The sequence below is a fragment of the Pterocles gutturalis genome, unplaced genomic scaffold (genome assembly GCF_000699245.1).
Source record: "Pterocles gutturalis isolate BGI_N339 unplaced genomic scaffold, ASM69924v1 scaffold11375, whole genome shotgun sequence".
Taxonomy (NCBI): Eukaryota; Metazoa; Chordata; class Aves; order Pterocliformes; family Pteroclidae; genus Pterocles; species Pterocles gutturalis.
In genome coordinates, this window is record NW_010138338.1 from 136,061 (window position 1) to 142,978 (window position 6,918).

Genomic DNA, 6,918 nt, shown 5'->3' on the forward strand with positions numbered 1-6,918 from the left:
CTGACTTTGGCGTACATTCTCTGTCTGCATCAAGGATTAAGTTCCATGTGATGAAGTAGCTTCACACAATACAACACTCATGCTTCGGTTTTCTCTTTTAAGAATCAACTACACCACTCACTGACCAGCTATGTCTGGCAAAAGCAGTCTTTCTGCACTTTAACAGATTTTGTTTGGCAAACTAAAGAAATGAGATGGAAGCAGAGCATATCCATATGTTCTCTGCAGATAGACTTGGCCTGGCACTCTAAGTTTCAACAAAACATGTGACGTAAGCCAACATTCAGCAAATGCATGCAAAACACATTAAAATAGAGAACACACCTGCCCTGGGCAGACAAGCCCAAGTAGCTTCCTAGCCAATACTACAAGATGTCTTCAGGGACACTGCTGACAACATCCTCCCCAACTTCCCAGTAAAAACAATATCCTACTTGTGGCAAGATGCAACTTGTATTTATCCTGTGGGTATACAGCAGCATGAGCAAGGCAACATAAACCAAATAAAACGGCAGCATATTGTAGCTGTAATGAGGAACCCTTTTATGGGTTCAGAATGGCTCTCCACTGACACAGAAGCACTTCCAGCAAGTATGATCCAGCTCTTGTTATTCTTTTTCACCTTAAGTTTTTACTATTATATCTAGCAATCAACCTATCCCTGCAGAAAAAAATATTTTAAACCCACAGAGCTTGGCATTGCATACAATGGCAGAAAAATTCATGTTTAATTGTTACTAAAAAAGATTGTTCTTGAACTAATTCATTCAAACTCTTTTGACAACCACCATGTCCATTGAACATACTCTTGTGTCTGTAACAACTTAATAAAATAATTTTGCCAGCAAAGACATGGCTGGCAGTGTCAGCAAATACAAAGCTTTTAGCATGGTAAAAGCATAATCATCCAACGTGACTTTAAAGTCACATGCATGCATTAGGGGAGGCAAGAAAGACAACTAAATGGCTGTGGTGAGAGATAGATGCAATAGGATTTAAAAGGTCTAAAAACACTGCCAGCTCCTTCCCACACCCTAGAAAATTATCTTCTGTCTTTTTTTGTTGCTTGCAACTGATGTCCATGACTAATCAAAAGGTGTTGCTTAAACAGGGCATCAATGGAAGTTACACTTGCATAGAATGGCTTCATTAATTCCACCCAAGCAGTGTGCATAGAACTGTTCCACATACATCAGGATAAATTAATGTGTCCTACAGGTTATTAATGATATAAAGCATCATCCTCACGTACTATATCAAAACTCTGACAATGAAACCTGCAAAATTTAAATGAGGGGACTTGGTTCCACCCTGGGCTTGAAAAATCTCAGTCCTCTTGGATGCTCAGATGTTTCCCAATGCACACAGACTCAAAGAATAACTAAGTTTTCTTCTCCAGCAGAAAACAAAAGCAAGTGGTAAAATCAAAAGTGAGACGTGGAGAAAAACAAACTATTCCAGTATTCCTTTTCCTCACCCCATTAAGGCTTTTTCTTCATACTAAGTACACTTTAAGACATGCTGGACAATATGTTTTAAATTATGCTCAAACAGGAATCTGCAACTTCTCTAGTCAAGGTAGGTCTGGTTTTCTCTCTCCCTGAAAAATTAATTGTTCATTCCATTGATACAAATAACAGCTTTGCCAAGGCACAGTAGGGTTTTGGTAGGAATGAAAGCAGAGTGTTATCTAGCCACTGAAAGCTGCAGTTGACAAGAACGTACAAAAAAGATCTTTGTCCCTCCCTCCACACAGTGCTAGGCTTTGTAGGGAACCAATCCACTCCACCATGTGCCCTCTCCTGTACAAAAGATATGGGATGACCACCTCAGAGATGAACCACCCATGGGTACACCACAGCATTTGTCTCTTCTGCAGCTAGGTGGCAACAAGAAGTGAGGTAGGAGACCAGCTGCCATTTCATCTTCAGGTTGGCCCAACACCATGACTCTCTCTCTCAGTAAGGAGGCCACGCACAGGAGGACGTGACCTCAGAACATTCGCTTTACTCAATCCCAGATGGCACAAATAGATGCATAGTTGGTTACTGCCAACTCACTTCTATCCAAAACCACAGTAAAGCTCCCCCACACCACCGGAGACAGATTTGTTCCAGCCACTTAACATTAGCATCCTGACAGGAGAAGGTAAGCTGCACAGATGCCTGTGCCTCAACCACCGCAACAGGACCTTTATAAACTCAACATCAGCAGCAGCTTCAGCTAGTACAACGGGCTGTAAATCAGGAAACGATGTAGGAGGACACGACCTGGTCTGCCATCTTTGCTGTGGAATTACTGCAGAGGATGAGAGCAGAAAGTTGCAAGGGGATGGGGGATAAACAGCAGAAAGTGGCACCACTACGCCCAGTAGAGCTCATCTTTCAGAGACCTGACTTGCACCTCGTGAGACCCCCCAAGCCACTCTCACTGGAACAGCTGTGGACCCCACATACAGGGAAGTTTATTTCCTCACACCCATTACAGCTCCAAAGAGAAGCCCAAAAGAAATCTTACTTCTGCTACTAACAGATACAGATGTTTTCACTAAATCAACACAACCACAGAGAAATACATTTCCCAGAATTTTCCAACTCGCACAACCATGCTGAATTTGTTGGGTTGGTTTCTTTTTTTATACCACTATTCTAACACACACTTCTTACAGGAGAACTTTTACTTAAAACAAGCCCTTAAAACACTTTACAGTTTCACTTACAGAAGTGTAACAGCACTGAACCTAAAATAGCGTCAGTGTTACCTGTGGAGTCATCCACAAGGTTACAGGAAACATTCTTTTTTTTTTAGTGGAAACAATTTTATGTTATTGTTCTAGTGAAATACATATTGTAGCTTAATCCATAGCAGGAATATAGAATCATTTGAGTCCCCAGAGGCAAAAACTCTGGAAGCTGTGAAAATTACAGAATTAGGGAACAGTCTGTAAATCACATTGTATGGCTGAAGATCACCTCTCTAGTCTCATTCTTCCCATCATCCATTCCACTCCTCTCTCCAACATCCCTGATCACCTTCTCACTTCTACCATATTATCACCTCCTTGCCAGAAAACCTTCTGGGTCTTATCCATGGCAAAAGTGGTGACCGAGAACCAAACTAGAGGTGATGAGGGGCCCATCAGGTGCTCTGCCTATGTCTGAGCATCTTCTGGAAGGCACCAGAAAAACACTGCAAATAGCAGGTAGGACAAGCTCTGTGCTGTGGACCAACATACACCATCCATGAGGTGTTAGCGCACAGCCTGGCAGCAAATTACACCATGCAAGGCACAAGTTCTGGGAAATACACTATCCAGGTGCCATATAGGAAGAACCAGAGAGATGTCACAGGACTGTACTCAGCACCATGAACTTCATAAATATAAAAAGGCACTTTACTGACTGAAACTATGTTGGACAAGAGGCAGTGAATGCCACAAAATGTAGGGGACAGTGGGGAGTATGGTGCGGTGTGGGATGGAGGGTTGCACAGCTAGCTAGCACGTTAATACATGGTCCTACAAAGAATAGCTGAAAATCCTATTTGCCCCTCTAAGTGTTTGGGGAAGGAGGAGGAAAAGATGGACGCAGATGGAGAGGGTCTCTGCACTGTCAGTACTTGGCAGAACAACAATAAAAGTCCCTCCCGCATGACACTGTTCTCACCATATCCCCAGATACAAAATATTCAACACCAAGTTTATTTACTGCCCAAGTGTTGAAAACTGGCTATGCTGTGTCACATCAGTGTCCCAGGCTGCTGGTCAGACTGGTCTTCTGGAACCCAAATGTTATTACCTTCAGACATTTTGTATAATGCTGCTTAAAGGGAAGCAACATTTCACTTCTTACCTAAGGGTATGTCCTTTGTCAGCTTTCACCCCATCTTTCAAGACACCTCCTTACTTCAGTTTTCCAAGCAGCAGACATATGAAGTTAAAGCTACCAAGAGGCTGCTCCCTACCACTGTACTTTTCTCGCTCACCTAACTCCATTATTAAAGTAATTCACAACCAAATTTAAAAACAATTTTCACAACAGCAGACATGGGAGTGCTCCTGGACAATTTAATGAGCCATTCCCCTTATAAAGTCTTGTAATTTCAATTATAATGTTAAGGAATTCACAGTAACACAGTTTACATCAGAACCATCACAACATGGAACTTCAAGGTGTCAAAAATTCAAAACTGAACACAGAAACATTTCTGCTTCAGAGAGTTAACCTCAGTAAAATACAGCCACCTGTACTGCCACCTGTATCACCTTTTGCCTACTGACTCTTCAAAGCAATGCTTCAGTTCATCATTTTCATGCATTTAACAATTCTCTTTGTCTACATGTCATCACTGATTTTTATGCACAATTTTTCCTCATACTGAGTTTTTCCTATGCCACCATCCATTCTTTTTAAAAAGAGAACAATGTTACTTTCAAAGCTTGTTTTAACTAAATAATTTGTTTTGTACGTTACCTTTTTAAATTAGGTTGGCTGTGATACAAAAGAAATTAATCAATTTTAAAAAGAAGAAAAACCACCATTGCCATGTCTGTCTCAGCTAAGTACAAATCCAGCACCTGAAAGGACAGGAACTGTTAGAGAAGAACAACCCTCACAAGAGGCAAGAACAAGCAGATACCTCCTAAAATCTGACAAGCCACTCATGCAGAAAATCTCTATTAACCCAGTGACTGATCCACCTTGTGAGGACCATATTTCTCCCTCATCCCAAATAATACTACTCCCAACTTCAGTTATATCAAACTTCAAATCATCCATGTCTACAGCAGTACACTAACCAACAGGAAGGATTCTCTGAATTGGATTTTAAAGCCGAAATAATTAACATTTATCAAAGTGATAAACTAACCATTTAACAGCCCTACTTCTAAGAGAGCATCAAGCAGACAATCTCCCCTTAAGGCTTTATGTTCTGTATTTGCAAAACAGATGCACTAAGGGATGAAAATCCCATAAATGGTTTGCATTCTTAATGCCTGACACAATTTAGTCCTTGGGGAACGCACTACATGTGTACGTGTGTGTATGTGGGAGATTGCGTGCAATCTTTTACAATGAGGCCCTAATCCTGAACCTGTAACATTACTTTATGTACCAAAAATAACCTACAGTTCCTCTGCTGTATTAAGAACAGTGATCAAATACGTCACCTATTAACTTTTGCATCACTATGACAGGTTTGTGCTTCTGCTTCACATCAAATCCAGTTGTTCTTCCTCACTCCTCTTTTTATGACATAAATAGATCCCTCAGATACTTCTCGTGCACTCATGTTGATGACATAGAGCATGCTGCACTTTCCTGAATGTAGACCCCGCTTTAGGTGCCCCAAGTACTTAATCACAAAGATATAGCTATTTAGTTGGACACTAGCAACATGAGATACCTATTAACAATAAAATCATACAGACAAAACTCTGTAACATCCCTAGACTGGGTTATGAAGACATGCAAGACAAACTGTAAGAGCAGAAGAGGGAAGACTACACTTACTCTTAACACAGTAGTTAATCTCAAAGAATGAACACAACCTCTGAAACAGGTGAAAAACAGGCTAGATACAAAAGGATACAAATACTGTCCTAAAAACAGCAGGTGCAAACATTTTTGTACTTCTTAAAAAAATCTAATATGCTCCCCTCCTCAATTTCTATTCCTAGTGTCACCCAGACATTAATTTCTTATTTTTCTTTTACTTACTGCCTCTCTATTTACATTTCAAATAGCACTAAGTTTTTTTTAAAAAAAAGAATAAAGCATCCTGTTGGTGCTCAGAGGTTTTATGCTGTCCACTACCAGCTATTCAAACTTCAGTGTTTTTTGCAAACGAGTACAAAGAGTAGAAATAATGAGAAGTGGTAAATGGAAGATTTCATGTGAAACTGAGTGCCTTCTGTAGGTCCATGACTAACATTATACTTGAAGAATGGGGTAGAAACAAGAGTCAAGTTATATTTCATAAGCACTGCAAAATTCTCAAAGCTTTGCTGGTCCTTGAAATACAAATCTGGAAGAAGCCTAGACACTTTATTCTAACAGATACTCATCTTGTCTTCAACATAACTTTCAAGAGCAAAACTGAAATATATGATATGTTCTCTTCTCCTGATCTTTCAAGGGAATTAGAATCACCTTATTGGCAGAATGAACTTATTAGAGCCATTAATTCAAAACACATAAAACATTTCAAAATTCCTCAAAAAAACAACTTGTTTTTCTCTCCCCCCTCTCATTTTCCCATCCTTAAAAGTTGCATCATTTTTGTAAAAGTGCCATCTGATGGGTATAGAGACTGCATAAAACTTAAAGGCATGGAAACAGAAGCAGCAGCTTGCTCACTAATAGACACTACATATGATCCTATGTGTTAATTGTGCGGTGATGAACTTTTAAGACAGCAACTTATGGAAGCCTGTTTGATCACTGTTCAACTTTGTTCTTCACTTGCAGGCACTGTGGTGACCTTATGTACACCCAAGTTAATCATTAGATCTTACAGAGGGTAGGGAACTGAGGGGGAAGGTAAAGGGAGGGGAGGGGGAAGGAAAGGAGGGTTTCTTTTCCAAACAAAAGAAAAGAGTGAGTTTTAGAAGTTATCAAAACGGCAGCAAAGAAACAGTGTCTCACACACTCTCTTTATGCAGACTTGGCTTCACGTTTCCAAACCAAGACTGCTACTGAGAAAATGGCACCCTCTCCATCACGTGCTTTCTACCAAAACTCCCAGAAAACCCATAAACTCCACTGGTGTCCTTTCCACAAGTAATGGTGATCCATAAGCAGAAGGCTGTGAAGCACCAAGGTATTTCCAAACCAGCACCAAGGCTACCAGGCACTCCTGCTTACCATTACCTGGAAAAGCACAAAAAAAAGTCGAAAATGCTCTGAAAACCATTAT